Source organism: Coregonus clupeaformis, unplaced genomic scaffold (assembly GCF_020615455.1).
Source record: "Coregonus clupeaformis isolate EN_2021a unplaced genomic scaffold, ASM2061545v1 scaf3598, whole genome shotgun sequence".
Taxonomy (NCBI): domain Eukaryota; kingdom Metazoa; phylum Chordata; class Actinopteri; order Salmoniformes; family Salmonidae; genus Coregonus; species Coregonus clupeaformis.
In genome coordinates, this window is record NW_025537052.1 from 1 (window position 1) to 19017 (window position 19017).

The window sequence follows — 19017 nt, forward strand, 5'->3', positions numbered from 1 at the left end:
ATATACAGTACGAGTCAAAAGTTTGGACACACCTTCTCATTCCAGGGTTTTTCTTTATTTTTACATTTACATTTACGTCATTTAGCAGACGCTCTTATCCAGAGTGACTTACAAATTGGTGCATTCACCCTATAGCCAGTGGGATAACCACTTTACAATTGTTTTTTTATTTATTTAATTTAGTTTGTAAATTTGTTTTTATTATAATTATTTTTTTTGGGGGTAGAAGGATTACTATCCTATCACAGGTATTCCTTAAAGAGGTGGGGTTTCAAATGTCTCCGGAAGGTGGTGAGTGACTCACGCTGTCCTGGCGTCGTGAGGGAGCTTGTTCCACCATTGGGGTGCCAGAGCAGCGAACAGTTTTGACTGGGCTGAGGCGGGAACTATGCTTCCGCAGAGGAAGGGAGCCAGCAGGCCAGAGGTGGATGAACGCAATGCCCTCGTTTGGGTGTAGGGACTGATCAGAGCCTGAAGGTATGGAGGTGCCGTTCCCCTCACAGCTCCATAGGCAAGCACCATGGTCTTGTAACAGATGCGAGCTTCAACTGGAAGCCAGTGGAGTGTGCGGAGGAGCGGGGTGACGTGAAAGAACTTGGGAAGGTTGAACACCAGACGGGCTGCGGCATTCTGGATGAGTTGTAGGGGTTTAATGGCACAGGCAGGGAGCCCAGCCAACAGCGAGTTGCAGTAATCCAGACGGGAGATGACAAGTGCCTGGATTAGGACCTGTGCCGCTTCCTGTGCAAGGCAGGGTCGTACTCTCCGAATGTTGTAGAGCATGAACCTGCAGGATCGGGTCACCGCCTTGATGTTAGCGGAGATAGCGACAGGGTGTTGTCCAGGGTCACGCCAAGGCTCTTTGCACTCTGGGAGGAGGACACAACGGAGTTGTCAGCCGTGATGGCGAGATCATGGAACGGGCAGTCCTTCCCCGGGAGGAAGAGCAGCTCCGTCTTGCCAGGGTTCAGCTTGAGGTGGTGATCCGTCATCCATACTGATATGTCTGCCAGACATGCAGAGATGCGATTCGCCACCTGGTTATCAGAAGGGGAAAGGAGAAGATTAGTTGTGTATCGTCAGCGTAGCAATGATAGGAGAGGCCATGTGAGGATATGACAGAGCCAAGTGACTTGGTGTATAGGAGAATAGGAGAGGGCCTAGAACTGAGCCCTGGGGGACACCAGTGGTGAGAGCACGTGGTGCGGAGACAGATTCTCGCCACGCCACTTGGGTAGGAGCGACCGGTCAGGTAGGACGCAATCCAGGAGTGAGCCGCGCCGGGAGATGCCCAGCTCGGAGAGGGTGGAGAGGAGGATCTGATGGTTCACAGTATCAAAGGCAGCAGACAGGTCTAGAAGGACAAGAGCATTTTATTTTCTACATTGTAGAATAATAGTGAAGACATCAAAACTATTAAATAACACATGGAATCATATTTAGATTCTTCAAAGTAGCCACCCTTTGCCTTGATGGCAGCTTTGCACACTCTTGGCATTCTCTCAACCAGCTTCATGAGGAATGCTTTTCCAACAGTCTTGAAGGAGTTCCCACATATGCTGAGCACTTGTTGGCTGCTTTTCCCTTCACTCTGTGGTCCAACTCATCCCAAACCATCTCAACTGGGTTGAGATCGGGTGATTGTGAGGCCAGGTCATCTGATGCAGCACTCCATCACTCTCCTTCTTGGTCAAATAGCCCTTACACAGCCTGGAGGTGTGTTTGGGTCATTGTCCTGTTGAAAAACAAATGATAGTCCCACTAAGCACAAACCAGATGGGATGGTGTATCGCTGCAGAATGCTGTTGTAGCCATACTGGTTAAGTGTGCCTTGAATTCTAAATAAATCACAGACAGTGTCACCAGCAAAGCACCATCACACCTCCTCCATGCTTCACGGTGGGAACCACACATGCAGAGATCACCCGTTCACCTACTCTGTGTCTCACAAAGACAGCGGTTGGAACCAAACATTTGGACTCATCAGACCAAAGGACAGATTTCCACCAGTCTAATGTCTATTGCTCATGTTTCTTGGCTCAAGCAAGTCTCTTCTTATCATTGGTGTCCTTTAGGAGTGGTTTCTTTGCAGCAATTCGACCATGAAGGCCTGATTCACGCAGTCTCCTCTGAAGAGTTGATGTTGAGATGTGTCTGTTACTTGAACTCTGTGAAGCACTTATTTGGGCTGCAATCTGAGGTGCAGTTAAATTATGAATTTATCCTTTGCAGCAGAGGTAACTCTGGGTCTTCCTTTCCTGTGGCGGTCCTCATGAGAGACAGTTTCATCATAGTGCTTGATGGTTTTTGCGACTGCACTTGAAGAAACGTTCAAAGTTCTTGAAATGTTCCGTATTGACTGACCTTCATGTTTTAAATGATGGACTGTCATTTCTCTTTGCTTATTTGAGCTGTTCTTGCCATAGTATGGACTTGGTCTTTTACCAAATAGGGTTATCTTCTGTATACCACCCCTACCTTGTCACAACACAACTGATTGGCTCAAACGCATTAAGAAGGAAAGAAATTCCACAAATAAACTTTTAACAAGTCACACCTGTTAATTGAAATGCATTCCAGGTGACTACCTCATGAAGCTGGTTGAGAGAATGCCAAGAGAGCGCAAAGTTGTCATCGAGGCAAAGGGTGGCTGCTTTGAGGACTATAACATATATTTTGATTTGTTTAACACTTTTTTGGTTACTACATTATTCCATGTGTGTTATTTCATAGTTTTGATGTCTTCACTATTATTCTACAATGTAGAATATAGTAAAAATGAGTAGGTGTGTCCAAACTTTTGACTGGTACTGTATATAAAATAAAAGAGAGATATAAACCACTAGCTCAGTAGCCTGTGTGCCACTCTGTTTTTGTTCTCATGTTTGCTGTAACAATGAGTGTGTCAAGGAGTTGGGAAGGCAGCACAACGGATCTGGGACCAGGCTACTAGGTAAATTGTTCCTGGCTCCTTTCTGTTTCAGGACCATGGTGGATGTCACACCTACAAATCCTTGCCCTCCTGAGGAGAATGATATTGTATTTTTCTGATAGACACAGCTACACTATCAGTAACCCTCCATGTTGCATCTAATTGACTGGTAATCAAATTAACAGGTTCTGAGAATATGTAATAACTTGAAGTAGAGAGCTATTTTTGTATTCAAGTTCGCTTTATTTACAGAGCTGTAGGCAACCGTGTAAAAATGGAAGGTTGTGTTGTGAGCCACATTTGATAACACACCGATTTACAATCGGTAATTTCTGTAACTCCTCCTAACCTTTCCGACGAGGTTGTCGGGTAACTAGAAGGGACGCTTTTTCCCCACAGGCAGCAGAGCAAAACCACAGCACTGGAATTGCCTTCTATTTATGTTGTTACGACTATTTACATTTTTTTGACGGCACATAGAATAAATAATTTCAGGTAACTTCTCTATTCAAGGCATGCTATTTTTTGCAACAGGCCTCAATGGCAATGGATTAGCTAGCTAGCTGGCTAACGTTAGCTGGCAGCCAATGCTGAGTTAGTTAGCATAGCGAAGTTACCTACAGTTGAAGTCGGAAGTTTACATACACTTAGGGTGGTGTCATTAGAACTCGTTTTTCAACCACTACACACATTTCTTGTTAACAAACTATAGTTTTGGCAAGTCGGTTAGGACATCTACTTTGTGCATGACACAAGTAATTTTTCCAACAATTGTTTACAGACAGATTATTTCACTTATAATTCACTGTATCACAATTCCAGTGGGTCAGAAGTTTACATACACTAAGTTGACTGTACCTTTAAACAGCTTGGAAAATTCCAGAAAATGATGTCATGGCTTTAGAAGCTTCTGATAGGCTAATTGACATCAATTGGAGGTGTACCTGTGGATGTATTTGAAGGCCTAACTTCAAACTCAGTGCCTCTTTGCTTGACATTATGGGAAAATCAAAAGAAATCAGCCAAGACCTCAGAAAAAAATGTGTAGACCTCCACAAGTCTGGTTCATCCTTGGGAGCAATATCCAAACGCCTGAAGGGACCACGTTCATTTGTACAAACAATAGTACACAAGTATAAACACCATGGGACCACGCAGCCGTCATACCGCTCAGGAAGGAGACGCGTTCTGTCTCCTCGAGATGAACGTACTTTGGTGCGAAAAGTGCAAATCAATCCCAGAACAACAGCAAAGGACCTTGTGAAGATGCTGGAGGAAACAGGTACAAAAGTATCTATATCCACAGTAAAACGAGTCCTATATCGACATAACTTGAAAGGCCGCTCAGCAAGGAAGAAGCCACTGCTCCAAAACCGCCATAAAAAAGCCAGACTACGGTTTGCAACTGCACATGGAGACAAAGATCGTACTTTTTGGAGAAATGTCCTCTGGTCTGATGAAACAAAAATAGAACTGTTAGGCCATAATTACCATTGTTATGTTTGGAGGAAAAAGGGGACACTTGCAAGCCGAAGAACACCATCCCAACCGTGAGGCACGGGGGTGGCAGCATTATGCTGTGGGGGTGCTTTGCTGCAGGAGGGACTGGTGCACTTCACTAAATAGATGGCATCATGAGGAAGGAAAATGATGTGGATATATTGAAGAAACGTCTCAAGACATCAGTCAGGAAGTTAAAGCTTGGTCGCAAATGGGTCTTCCAAATGGACAATGACCCCAAGCATTCTTCCAAAGTTGTGGCAAAATGGCTTAAGGACAACAAAGTCAAGGTATTGGAGTGGCCATCACAAAGCCCTGACCTCAATCCTATAGAAAATGTGTAGGGCAGAACTGAAAAAGCATGTGCGAGCAAGGAGGCCTACAAACCTGACTCAGTTACACCAGCTCTGTCAGGAGGAATGGGCCAAAATACACCCAACTTATTGTGGGAGGCTACCCGAAACGTTTGACTCCAGTTAAACAATTTAAAGGCAATGCTACCAAATACTAATTGAGTGTATGTAAACTTCTGACCCACTGGGAATGTGATGAAATAAATAAAAGCTGAAATAAATAATTCTCTCTACTATTATTCTGACATTTCACATTCTTAAAATAAAGTGGTGATCCTAACTGATCTAAGACAGGGAATTTGTACTAGGAGTAAATGTCAGGAATTGTGAAAAACTGAGTTTAAATGTATTTGGCTAAGGTGTATGTAAACTTCCGACTTCAACTGTAGCTAGCTTGTCTTTTGCTATTAGTTTTGTCCAGTAATCCACATAACGGTCACAAATAACCAGGGGACCCTTTTGTACAGACATGTCTGTTTGTATTAGCTAGCTAAGTTAACTTAGCTATCTAGCTACAAATGTCAGGGACATCATTCAAGCAGTTTCTAGCTAACTTGCTTAGCAGCAGCAGTAGTTAATCTGTTGCTTGGTTATCTGATCAAGTCACTTGATGCAACACATAAGTGACATATTACAATGTAAGTTTTCTTGGGACCTCTCTCCTCCTCATTCTTCATTCCTCCTCCTAATGTTCCTTCTCTCCTTCCGACCTCTTCTCTCCACAGATCAGGGGACATGTTGGTGTACTTTGATCACTGTATTGAGGCCCCTGAATCTAGCGGGGCCTCCTCTCAGGTGGCATGGCATCAGACTCAGCCTGTACTAGCAGTGGCCTCCAACAGCCCCACTACCGGGGGCAACATCAACCTCTTCCTCCAACAGGTGAGCCCCTTTACCACACACAGCATTTGGTCAGAGTTGCATCCACCCTGTCCTCAATCTGCCGGTGTTCTGCAATTGATCAAATGACGCACTGCACTTTTAACCCCAATACACACTGAAAGATAGAAAACTCCTTGTCCTTCATTGATGTTGGGTCATCCACTGTTTTATAGCTTTGATGTAGACGAGTATGAAACTGCTACTAATGCATTGATAGAACTGTTCTCCTATCATTGTGTAGGGGGAGCACGTAGGTAACTGCCACGGGGATCGTCCCTTCCAGCCCACAGTGCTGCGCTGGCACCCCACCAAGGCTCTGGGCTGGGAGACGGGCGAGGTGCTGCTGCTCACTCACCCTCTGGGGGAGCAGACACAGCTGCCCACCACACACAGCGCCTGCATCACCCTGTGGAGCAGCTCCGGCAGCCGTCTGGTCACCGAGGATCAGGTGAGTGCGTGTGAACACAGACGTTGCAGACACACGGTCACACACACACCACATTTTCAAAGTGGAGATATTCTCATAGTCCTCTTCAGTCTTTGGTGTGTGTGTGTGAATGTGCTGTCGTTGATCTGTGTAGATGGGAGTCCTGGCTTTATGGAAGGTGGACGCCTAAGGAAGACTCCACGGAGGTCACATAGTGAAGCATGACTATACCAAGCCTTTAACCTACTGTATCTTCAGACCAGCACCTCCGGGAGAGTGAGTAACTACAACTCTTTAAGTACCCCAAAAGGTTCTGAGTCAGAGCAGGCAATTGTTCTGCATAAGCTTATGACAAAGAGATGCCTCAATTTATATACTCTATGTGGATGAAGATTTTAGAGTGCATGCCATGTGGTTTTATGCAACTATTCCTTGGCACAAACACAAATTATGCAAAGTTATTTAAAGCAAGGATGACTGATTGTATCCGTATTGTCACTGTTGCAAAATTAGCTTTGGTTGTCAGTCAATAGCACTGTCTCGACCTGCTGTTAAGCATATAAACGCCAAGTGTAAGTTAAGCCTGGCAATGTTTCCCAAATTGTTGGTCGGGAACCAAACCCACTGGTGCACTGCAGTTAAAGTTGTTCCTCTTGAGTCTTGCTCAAGACTGGGTACTGGCTAGAAAATGGTTTTGCTTATTCACTGGGTCAGAATAACATTTGAAAGACCTTAGCTATTTGGCAAGACCACATAAACAGATCTGGGATTCAGGTTAGGGTCAGAGTGACAATGTATACTATGGAAACCATTCTACTAAGCTCCTGTCCCCGTGTATGATGCTAACTGTGGTTGTGGTTGGTTCCAGACATGTGGCGATGCTGGCATGGGCGGTGGGTGGGGCAGTGGGTGGGGACGAGAGTGCCCTGGACATGCTCAACTGGAGGAAGGCTGGGAAGGGAGCACCGCTCAAGATGGGCCCTCAGGAGGGACTGGTGCTCTACCTCAGCACGGCAGACGGTTGGAGACGCTGTCAAACGATTAGTGTTTTTACCTGCGTTGTTCCCTTACGTGTGTGTGTGTGTTTGAATGTGTACGTGCATGCGTGTCTGAGACCTCTCACCTCTGGGGCTGTAGAGATATTCCTCTGAAACAGGCCCTCAACGGTTAGTGTGTGTTTAGGTTTGGTGCACTGCCCGGTGAAATTGAAGCAGCACTGTCACTGTGCTAGCCTAGGTGAGTGTGTATTGACTCTGTGCCTCTCTGTGTCCGGGTAAGGTACACTGTGGATGAGTGTGGCAGGAGCAGCCCAGTGCTCCGTGTGGATGGCTCCATCCAGAAGCTCTTCTATCTGAAGAGGAGAGGTGTCCTAGCCGTTGTCACGGAAACCCTTTTGCTGTTGCAGTACACTCTGAGACCTGAGGGGGGAGCCCAGGAGCTCATGAAGGTACAGTGTCACAGTCAATTTTAATATAATTGTATTGGTCGCGTACACAGATTAGTGTCGCAGTCCGTTCAATTCAAGTGTGTGTGTGGATATATGTGTGTGACTTTGTGTGTTTATGTGTTCTGTTGTCACAGGGGAAGCTGAGTGGAAAGAGTGACCAAAGCGCAGATATCGTTTCGACAGAGACAGGCCTTCTCATCACAGCTATAGGGGAACAGGTCATCAGGTCAGACCCACACACACACACACTCTGGCGCTGACATACATTGTGGCGCTGACATACATTGTGGCGCTGACATACATTGTGGCGCTGACATACATTGTGGCGCTGACATACATTGTGTTGTAGGCTCTGGGACTTGGAGAGGGATGACAACTGTGTTCTCTCTCTGGATGAGAGCCTGGGCTTTGAGAAAGGAGAGGTGTTGAACTGTGTCTCCTACTGCACAGCCAAAGGTAGGAATGAAGAATACTGGTGTTGTGAAAATGTGTGCAAATGGAGTGCTATGGTAGATTACTATTACACAGTATATACAGTCATTAGCCTAGTCCCAGATCTGTTTGTGTTATCTTGCCAGCAACTCCTATGAGTCTCAAGTTTGGGGAAGCTAATTTTCACCATAAAAAAATATAAAGCATTCCATGCATCATCACCTTTGCAGACTTATGTAAGATAGCTGACTATTCCTAATGTTATTAGTAAATTGGATAGTCATAATTTAGGCTAATAATTTAACTCTAATCACTGTTTGCAAAAAAGACTGTTCAATGCAGCGCCTGGTGAAGTAGACCTAGGCTATAACAGATAGGCCTATGTTTCTTTTCATTTCTTTGCACGGGAAAAATGTGGCCTTTTATAAAAACATTTCATACAATTCTACGACACTTTATTTGACTGGAGAGATTAGCAGAATCTTTTTTAATATGACTTTCAAGTGGCACTGACCCAATGATAAAGACAGTGAATATGCACACTCAACGGAGATATGACCGATGCTCTGCTGGTGCCAATAATACTGTTAGCTCAATTATGTTGAGAACTTTGATAACTAAATGACAATTTAGTATTTGCATTGCCTTCTCTTTGAAGCAATAGCCAATTGCTTTCCAAACTACGTTTTCCCACGATTGTAGTTTATATGTAAGCATTTCACGGTAAGTCTACACCTGTTGTATTCGGCGCATGTGACAAATAAAATTTGATTTGATTTTAAATATTGCGATTATGCATGGCTGGGCCTCTCTTTCTCTGACATTCAACAACCATCTATTTGGTAGTCCATTTGTCGCACCTGCTGCCTTCCGACAGGCTATGCAATTTAAAAAGAAGCTAATGATCCTCCAAATCATGTTTTCTGGTGTAGTATACGCAAGTAACATGTAGGATTCCCAGAATATTTTCTATATTATCACCATTATTATTTAATTATAATCAGTGGTTTAACTAGAGTATGATTGGCAAAATAAAACAAACAAAACAGGCTAATTTTGTTGTGAAAATACAATGGGCCTATGGTAATGCAACATTGAATGATTCAAGGAAATTAGCCTATTTGGTTTGTTTATTTGCTAGGTTATCTGAATAACATAATTATACACTACCGTTCAAAAGTTTGGGGTCACTTAGAAATGTCCTTTTTTTCGAAAGAAAAGCAATTTTTTTGTCCATTAAAATAACATCTAATTGATCAGAAATACAGTGTAGACATTGTTGATGTTGTAAATGGCTATTGTAGCTGGAAACGGCAGATTTTTAATGGAATATCTACATAGGCGTACAGAGGCCCATTATCAGCAACCATCAGTCCTCTGTTCCAATGGCACGTTGTGTTTGCTAATCCAAGTTTATCATTTTAAAAGGCTAATTGATCATTAGAAAACCCTTTTGCAATTTTGTTAGCAAAATCCTTTCCTGAGGATGGCTCACCCCTCACAGTTCTGGGGGACTTCAACCTCCCTACGTCTACATTTGACTCATTTCTCTCTGCCTCCTTCTTTCCACTCCTCTCCTCTTTTGACCTCACCCTCTCACCGTCCCCCCCTACTCACAAGGCAGGCAATACGCTTGACCTCATCTTTACTAGATGCTGTTCTTCTACTAATCTCACTGCAACTCCCCTCCATGTCTCCGACCACTACTTTGTATCCTTTTCTCTCTCGCTCTCCTCCAACACTACTCACTCTGCCCCTACTCAGATGGTAATGCGCCGTTGCAACCTTCGCTCTCTCTGTCCCGCTACTCTCTCCTCTTCCATCCTATCATCTCTTCCCTCTGCTCAATCCTTCTCCCTCCAATCTCCTGATTCTGCCTCCTCAACCCTCCTCTCCTCCCTTTCTGCATCCTTTGACTCTCTATGTCCCCTATCCTCCCGGCTGGCTCGGTCCTCCCCTCCAGCTCCGTGGCTTGATGACTCATTGCGAGCTCACAGAACAGGGCTCCGGGCAGCCGAGCGGAAATGGAGGAAAACTAGACTCCCTGCGGACCTGGCATCTTTTCACTCCCTCCCCTCTCTACATTTTCTTCATCTGTTTCTGCTGCTAAGGCCACTTTCTACCACTCTAAATTCCAAGCATCTGCCTCTAACCCTAGGAAGCTCTTTGCCACCTTCTCCTCCCTGCTGAATCCTCCTCCCCTCCCCCTCCTCCCTCTCTGTGGATGACTTCGTCAACCATTTTGAAAAGAAGGTTGACGACATCCGATCCTCGTTTGTTAAGTCAAATGACACTGCTGGTCCTGCTCACACTGCCCTACCCTATGCTTTGACTTCTTTCTCCCCTCTCTCTCCAGATAAAATCTTGCGACTTGTGACGGCCGGCCGCACAACAACCTGCCCGCTTGACCCTATCCCCTCCTCTCTTCTCCAGACCATTTCCGGTGACCTTCTCCCTTACCTCACCTCGCTGATCAACTCATCCTTGACCGCTGGCTATGTCCCTTCCGTCTTCAAGAGAGCGAGAGTTGCACCCCTTCTCAAAAAACCAACCCTCGATCCCTCTCTTGCTATCTCTCTCAGAATGACCTTCTTGATCCAAACCAGTCAGGTTTCAAGACTGGTCATTCAACTGAGACTGCTCTTCTCTGTGTCACGGAGGCTCTCCGCACTGCTAAAGCTAACTCTCTCTCCTCTGCTCTTGTCCTTCTAGACCTGTCTGCTGCCTTTGATACTGTGAACCATCAGATCCTCCTCTCCACCCTCTCCGAGCTGGGCATCTCCGGCGCGGCTCACTCTTGGATTGCGTCCTACCTGACCGGTCGCTCCTACCAAGTGGCGTGGCGAGAAGCTGTCTCCGCACCACGTGCTCTCACCACTGGTGTCCCCCAGGGCTCAGTTCTAGGCCCTCTCCTATTCTCGCTATACACCAAGTCACTTGGCTCTGTCATATCCTCACATGGCCTCTCCTATCATTGCTACGCAGACGACACACAACTAATCTTCTCCTTTCCCCCTTCTGATAACCAGGTGGCGAATCGCATGTCTGGCAGACATATCAGTATGGATGACGGATCACCACCTCAAGCTGAACCTTGGCAAGACGGAGCTGCTCTTCCTCCCGGGGAAGGACTGCCCGTTCCATGATCTCGCCATCACGGTTGACAACTCCATTGTGTCCTCCTCCCAGAGTGCAAAGAGCCTTGGTGTGACCCTGGACAACACCCTGTCGTTCCCCCGCTAACATCAAGGCGGTGACCCGATCCTGTAGGTTCATGCTCTACAACATTCGGAGAGTAGACCCTGCCTTACACAGGAAGCGGCACAGGTCCTAATCCAGGCACTTGTCATCTCCGTCTGGATTACTGCAACTCGCTGTTGGCTGGGCTCCCTGCCTGTGCCATTAAACCCCTACAACTCATCCAGAATGCCGCAGCCCGTCTGGTGTTCAACCTTCCCAAGTTCTCTCACGTCACCCCGCTCCTCCGCACACTCCACTGGAAGCTCGCATCTGCTGACAAGACCATGGTGCTTGCCTACGGAGCTGTGAGGGGAACGGCACCTCCGTACCTTCAGGCTCTGATCAGTCCCTACACCCAAACGAGGGCATTGCGTTTCATCCACCTCTGGCCTGCTGGCTCCCCTACCTCTGCGGAAGCATAGTTCCCGCTCAGCCCAGTCAAAACTGTTCGCTGCTCTGGCACCCCAATGGTGGAACAAGCTCCCTCACGACGCCAGGACAGCGGAGTCACTCATCATCTTCCGGAGACATTTGAAACCCCACCTCTTTAAGGAATACCTGGGATAGGATAAAGTAATCCTTCTACCCCCCCTTACCCCAACCCACCCCCAAAAAAAATATTAAAAAATAACAAATAAAGTGGTTATCCCACTGGCTATAAGGTGAATGCACCAATTTGTAAGTCGCTCTGGATAACAGCATCTGCTAAATGACGTAAATGTAAACTATAGCAATAAGTATAGCGATAAGAAAATAGAAGTTGTTCTAATTCAAGTGAACAGCAGTGTCGACACTACAACGATAACTACAAAAACAGTGGAGAACGATACCGATAGCTATTGTTGGGATCACTTTCAGAGCTATTTTTTTCCCCCAGTCCCCCCAACGATACAACGTCAACAACCAATCAAAAACCTGTTCTATTGAAGCGTTCTAGGGGTGTGAGGAATAGCCGCCCGGAGGGGAGAGGAGATGGGGCAAAGCGCACAGTGAGCTTTCCTGAATAACTGGGCATGTAAGCATATTGGTGGCCACCTTTATTATAGGATGACTTGGGAGACTAAAGATCCACAACAGACAGTGCATCTCAGTATCAGAAGATGCCCATATCTTCCTATGGTACAGTATCCAGACAAAAAACACCATATGAGTGGCCTGCTAATGTACCTTTCTGGTTCTTTTTAAACTGTTGAGAATAGACCCATAACTGATCCAAATAGTTGCATAATCAGGCCGAGGCAGTTATTTTGGAATGAAACATGCATTCAAAGCGCAGGGCGTTTGAGCAGTTATTCACTGCAGTTTACAGCGTACACAATAATTGTACTCACTTGAAAACAATAATAGAATTCCTCATTGCATTGTGTTGTTGTAGCCTAGGTCGAAACGTAGGCCTAATCAATAGTGGAGCTTTGCCGTGCCTGGGGACTGCAGTGCATGTGGCATTTCATAATCTGATAACTTTTATTCTTGCAGTTTGTCAGGTAAATATGTATAGCCCTAATATTTAGCTAATGAATGGCCTAATATTTAGCTAATTATTAGCTTCTTACTTGGCTACACATCTCTAGCCTCTCTCTTTCAGCTGTTCCCGTGCGTAAATGGCTATAGGCTACACAAGCCTCCGCTATTCCTCTTCTAGTTGAGTTCTAGGAAAAGCTATAGGCTACAATAGCTTGTTAGACATTTATTATTATACTTGGCCTAATAGCCTACTCGAGGAGAAAAGCAGGCTTGGTTTTGTTTCATGCTGAATGTAAATACAGCATAGGCCAAACGACCTGTCGGGGAAAGTTTAAGGAGAGAGAGTGCAGTGCGTTGGTGTGATCACTTTGACCGGTGATGATAACAGTGTTGTGCTGATGCATTGCAAATGGTTGCATTGGACAGAGAGAGTGTTGAGCACAGTGAAAAAAGAAAAACCTTAAGAAAAATGGAAATCACCTGCAAACCACTTGAGCGATGACTGCAGCGATGACGTTTGTTGAATTGCTAACTTTAAAACCAAGTTTCTGTATGATTTTTCATTACATGTGCATTTTATTATTATTTGCAGTTGTCACTATGCCAATGAACACACCCTGAAGGCACTGAATGGTCTGTGATACCACCTTGTTAATAGGCCTACAGCGTAGCGGTAGGATGCGTTGATCACTTGATTGACAGGTGTACTTTAGAATGATAAACTATAAAAAAATCCTCTAGTGTGGATGCTCGCTAACATTTTATAGTTATGTTAAGTTTATCGTTATTGTCCTTGGTGTTGATGGGCCTTTACCATGACTGTGGCTCAGTTGATAGAGGATGGTGCTTTCAACACTCTGGATAAGAGCGTCTGCTAAATGATTAAAATGTTTAAAAAATATATATATATATATATATTGTGATGTCACGAGAGGCTGTGTCCTGGAGGGACGTTACATCCCCTGAGGTGGCTGCAAACCCAGACAGCTATGGCTCCATCTGCTGGTATGGTCGGGAACTCCACCCCTCTATGGCCAATCTTCCCACGCAGCTGAAACAAATGAGGAGCTGATGAGCTGAAGGTTTGGGAAGGGAAGAGACACAGTCTCCAACCTGGGCTCTCTGGAGGACAAGAGTGCTGCACGTCCACTTCCATGAGGAATATAAGGATTTGGAGATACTTACCTTTGGGAAATACTCACCTTTGGATATATGCACCTGTGGAAATACGTGGGACATTTGGAAGGACGTTTTTGCTGGGTTGGCCACTAGCTGCAACGTGGAAGACAGTAAGACTGGGGAAAAGTTATTTGGGCGAGGGAGAGGTATGATTTTGGATGTGGAAGAGACATCCCTGAACTGTTAGCCCTTAAGAGCCACCAGAGAACAGTATTGTGTTATACTTTCGTTAGTTTCCCAAGACCTTTAATAAAATCCTTGTTTTGGTTGAACCTGGTCTCCTTGCACTACTTGAGCAATCCCGCTGAAAGCTGTGTAGCCTCTCGTGACGTCACAGATGGTGGAGAATACGGGCACGCTCAAGCGTTAATAGTGCATGTCAGAGGAGGATACCGAAGGTTTGATCACCCAGTTTTCCAAGTTGGCCGTAGGCTCCCCGTTTGACTGAAATGGAGGACATATTGAAAGCCCTTGTTGCTGGCCAGCAAGCCCAGATGCAAGCAAACGTGGCTCTCTTGGAGGAGCAAAAGAAAGCCAACCTTCTGAAGGCAGAGGAATTGCAGTTGCAGAGACAGAGGGTGGTCCAAAATACCCGCCCAATAAAGGCAAGTGACTTTATATCTAAGATGGGAGCTACCGATGACATTGAGGCATACCTGCATGCATTTGAGGCCACGGCCACTAGGGAAGCCTGGCCCAAGCAACAGTGGGTTGGTCTGTTAGCCCCCTTTCTAACCGGGGAATCGCTGAATGCTGTCCGGGACCTGGGCCCTGACCAGGTTACTGACTATGATGCCCTGAAGTCTGAGATCCTCAGCAGATATGGACTCACAAAGTTTGGTATGGCCTAGCGCTTTCACAGTTGGACCTTCCAACCAGACCAACCTCCTCGGGCGCAGATGCATGAACTTGTCCGAACCGCAAGAATGGCTGGATCCGCAGAGGAATACAGCAGCGGCGGTGGTAGGAGGCCGTTGTGGTGGATCGAGTACTCACGCGCCCTGCCTTATGAGGCAAAACGGTTCATCAGTCAACAGGCCTTGACCACGGCTGATCTGACCGTGGAAGCTGTGGAAAAGTACCAGGCCACAGCGGAGATGCTGAATGCTTCCCAAAAGACCCCAGGAGTGCGGCCCCACCCCAAATGGGAAGAACCCGTCCAAAGGACCCCAAGGTCTCGAACCCAGCCACGTCAGGACTTATCCCGGCTCCAGGGGGAGCCAGAAACCAGGCGGGTCCAAGAAGAGTACACCAGGAGGGGGAAACTCGACAGTGTTACCGGTGTGGGGAGATGGGACATATCTCCTGGCAGTGTGGGAAACCAGCCGATGAACCTATGCCCACTGCGGAGTCCTCCAGCTCAGCACCCACACACCGTTTGCCTCGCTCTTGGGAGTCGTAGATGGCGGCCCAGATCGACCCCCACCTGCCCGGTAACTGTGAATCACCATGATGTGGAGGCCTTACTGGATTCTGGTAGCCGGGCCACCCTGGTGCGTAAGGATTTGGTGGGCCCAACGTGTCTGACCCCCGGGGAAAGTCCTCCCAGTTTCCCTGTGTCCATGGGGACACCAGAGAATACCCCATTACTGAACTTACAATGACCAGCACACGGGGAACCATACACACGACGGCGGGGTGGTTGATTCCCTCCCCGTCCCTGTCCTAATTGGACGAGACTGCCCAGCCTTTTACCCACTCTGGAGAGAGTCTCAGGAGAGGATAACCCAGTACCTCGGAAACGGAGAGGCAAGACTCATCCTGGGAAGGCTCCGGTGCAATCCTCCGAGTTACTCACTCCCGCCCCGGGCTCTGATAGGGATGGCAGGTGCCCAGACCGACACAGAGACGGAGCTACAGAATCTGGACAAAGAACTGTCTGGTCTGAAGGGGACCGCTGAGAGGTATCGTTTGTTAAAGCAACAGTTAGACATGAAGACAGAAGAGTTAGATATCCTCAGGCTAAACTCAACAGAGCTCCTTCCCTAAGCAACAGGAGGAGCTGGAGAGGCTGCGCAGGACCATCGAGGAGTGTGAGGAGACCCTGCGCAGGAGTAAGGAGGTCCAGAAGAAGGCAGAGGAGAAGTACAAGGTGTTGGAGAACAAGATGAAGAATGCGGAGGCAGAGAGAGAGAAGGAACTGAAAGCTGCTCAACAGAAGCTAAACTCTGCTAAAACCAAGGCTGATGCGTTCAGTAAGAAACTCAAGGAGAGACAACAGGAGGCTGAGTCCCTGGTCCTAGAGTTGGAGGAGTTGAAGAGAGAGAGCAGTCTGGCAAGCACCACGGCAATGCGGACGCCCTCTCCCGGCGTGATGCCTTCTTCGCTGCCTTTACCGACGAGGGACGTCGGTCCCGAGGAGGGGGATGTGTGATGTCACGAGAGGCTGTGTCCTGGAGGGACGTTACATCCCCTGAGGTGGCTGCAAACCCAGACAGCTATGGCTCCATCTGCTGGTATGGTCGGGAACTCCACCCCTCTATGGCCAATCTTCCCACGCAGCTGAAACAAATGAGGAGCTGATGAGCTGAAGGTTTGGGAAGGGAAGAGACACAGTCTCCAACCTGGGCTCTCTGGAGGACAAGAGTGCTGCACGTCCACTTCCATGAGGGAATATAAGGATTTGGAGATACTTACCTTTGGGAAATACTCACCTTTGGATATATGCACCTGTGGAAATACGTGTGGGACATTTGGAAGGACGTTTTGCTGGGTTGGCCACTAGCTGCAACGTGGAAGACAGTAAGACTGGGGAAAGTTATTTGGGCGAGGGAGAGGTATGATTTTGGATGTGGAAGAGACATCCCTGAACTGTTAGCCCTTAAGAGCCACCAGAGAACAGTATTGTGTTATACTTTCGTTAGTTTCCCCAAGACCTTTAATAAAATCCTTGTTTTGGTTGAACCTGGTCTCCTTGCACTACTTGAGCAATCCCCGCTGAAAGCTGTGTAGCCTCTCGTGACATAACAATATATATATATTGGCATCTGATGTTTCACGTGTTGTGTGTTTAGGACACTCTATGACGAACTGTTTTAATTATTTAGACAGTTATCAGGATTTTCAGTAGGCCTAAATTACCTGTTGTCTCTCTCTCTTCCACATCCTATCCCTCAGAGGTTATCTTCACAAAAGTCTGTCAGTCTTTTCTTTTCATTCTACCTCATCTTTGCTTGATCTCTTCTTCCTCTCTTTCTTGAGTGTATGTGAATTTGTAATATTTCATGTGGATGTCTGTCTGTGTGTGCTTACTTCCATTCCACAAGCTGTTGTTTGGAGGGGTGGTATCTTTTACCGGAAGTGAGTATCTACTGCCCCTCCAGTTAGGCAGTGCTGTGAATCTCCTCTGCTCTTCCATAGTCCTCCTACCCCTCTAGTAGCATTGTAAAGCCTCCATTGGGTTATAATGATTAACAAACAATGTAATCTAGATTCTAATCTAGACCATCCAAAGTGAAATGTGTTTTTACATAGTAGGAATTGTTAAGAGAATTTCTATCTCTAATTCAACCTAAGCTTGAATCATTACCAGAGGTTGTAAGGCTCTGGTTTTAATCATAAATGATTCAAGGTCCACAACCAACAAGGATTATCTGTATCTTTATTCATGGAGAGCTCTGGCGCCAAAACCCATACACTCTGTTTTATACCTCGACACACAAACGCACCCTGCTCCGCCCCACCTCTAGGAGGCCCCTGTAACCCGTTTTCTCAGTCCCCTTCACCCTGGAATGTTTAGTCCCGCCCCCTCTGTTAGTAGGTTGACAATACATTATAATTCTAACACAGTTCACACATTTATACTGTATTTGGGGTGAAATCCTTTAGTCATTATTCTTAAAATACAAATTAATCTAACAGGAATACACCACTGTATTTAGATAGGTCAGATGTGTAAGGTCCATGTTTGTAGCTTGTAATATAGAATTGAATAGGATATCTGTGGCTTACACACCCTACTCCACTGGTTGGATAGGTCAATGTGTTCTTACAGTTGATGTCTATTTCCACTGCTTTTGTTGCTATGCCTTTCTTGTCTGTGTTTCCCTAATAGCCTGAGGTCTCATATCAGAGGAAGTTTCCTTTCATTGAGCCTAATCTTTCTATGATAAAGGACTGAGTGTCGCTACAGTAGCGTGCGTGTGTGTGTCCCTTCCTAGTCAAGCAGCCAAATGCTTTCATCCTACCTGTGTGTAATCGAGTCGGCTGCCAGTATTGAATGTTATCACGCTATAATAGAAAATGCTTAAAGATCCACTATCTCCGGAAAAAAGAGTCTACCGAGAGAATATCAGTATCTTAACCCACCCCAACCAATTCTGTTGAATTTGGACAATGAATCTATCTCTATTTTTCTCTAAAGGGTTCATCAGTAAAATGCAAACCACATGGTTAAGTTATACATTAGTATTGTTTGTGTGGGGAATCTTCATAATCAGGGATGAGATAACTAGAGCACATGGAGCGTAAAATATTATCTCTGAAGTCACATTGTATTGAAATAGCTAATACTTGGACATCTCATCCACACCCAGCCTGGTGAGAGGGATCCAGAGGCAGAGGAGGCCCCAGCACTAGCTCCAGTCCCCACCCCACCCCATCTCCATCCCTGGCCCAGGCAACAGCCCCATCACCAGCCCCGGCCCCAGCTGCCCAGTCCCCCCACATGGTGTCCAGACGAGCCCTCCTGGACATTCAGGGCCTAGAGAACTGTGAAAAGGCCACCCACGATGCCATGCTCAACTTCAGCTTCTACCTGACCATCGGCAACATGGACGAGGCCTTCAAGTCCATCAAGCTCATCAAGAGGTAAGAGCTTAGTTTTACCACTGGACGACTGACGTCAGACCTGTGCTCTGTTCATCAACAGATAAGAACTTAGGCCTAGATAGTTTTACCAGTGGACTACTGACCTCAGAACTGTGGTCTGCTCTGTATACTAACTTAAGGCTACTGAACAGCTGACTTCTTTCTACAGCTACAGTGGGGGAAAAAAGTATTTAGTCAGCCACCAATTGTGCAAGTTCTCCCACTTAAAAAAGATGAGAGAGGCCTGTCATTTTCATCATAGGTACACGTCAACTATGACAGACAAATTGGAAAAGAAAATCCAGAAAATCACATTGTAGGATTTTTTAATGAATTTATTTGCAAATTATGG

At 46.3% G+C, this 19017-nt stretch overlaps 1 pseudogene; it reads left to right on the plus strand.

The window, feature by feature from the left end:
- The first annotated feature begins 5520 nt into the window (after nucleotides 1-5520).
- LOC123490266 lies at nucleotides 5521-18669 on the plus strand (annotated as a pseudogene).
- The last annotated feature ends 348 nt before the right edge of the window (nucleotides 18670-19017 follow it).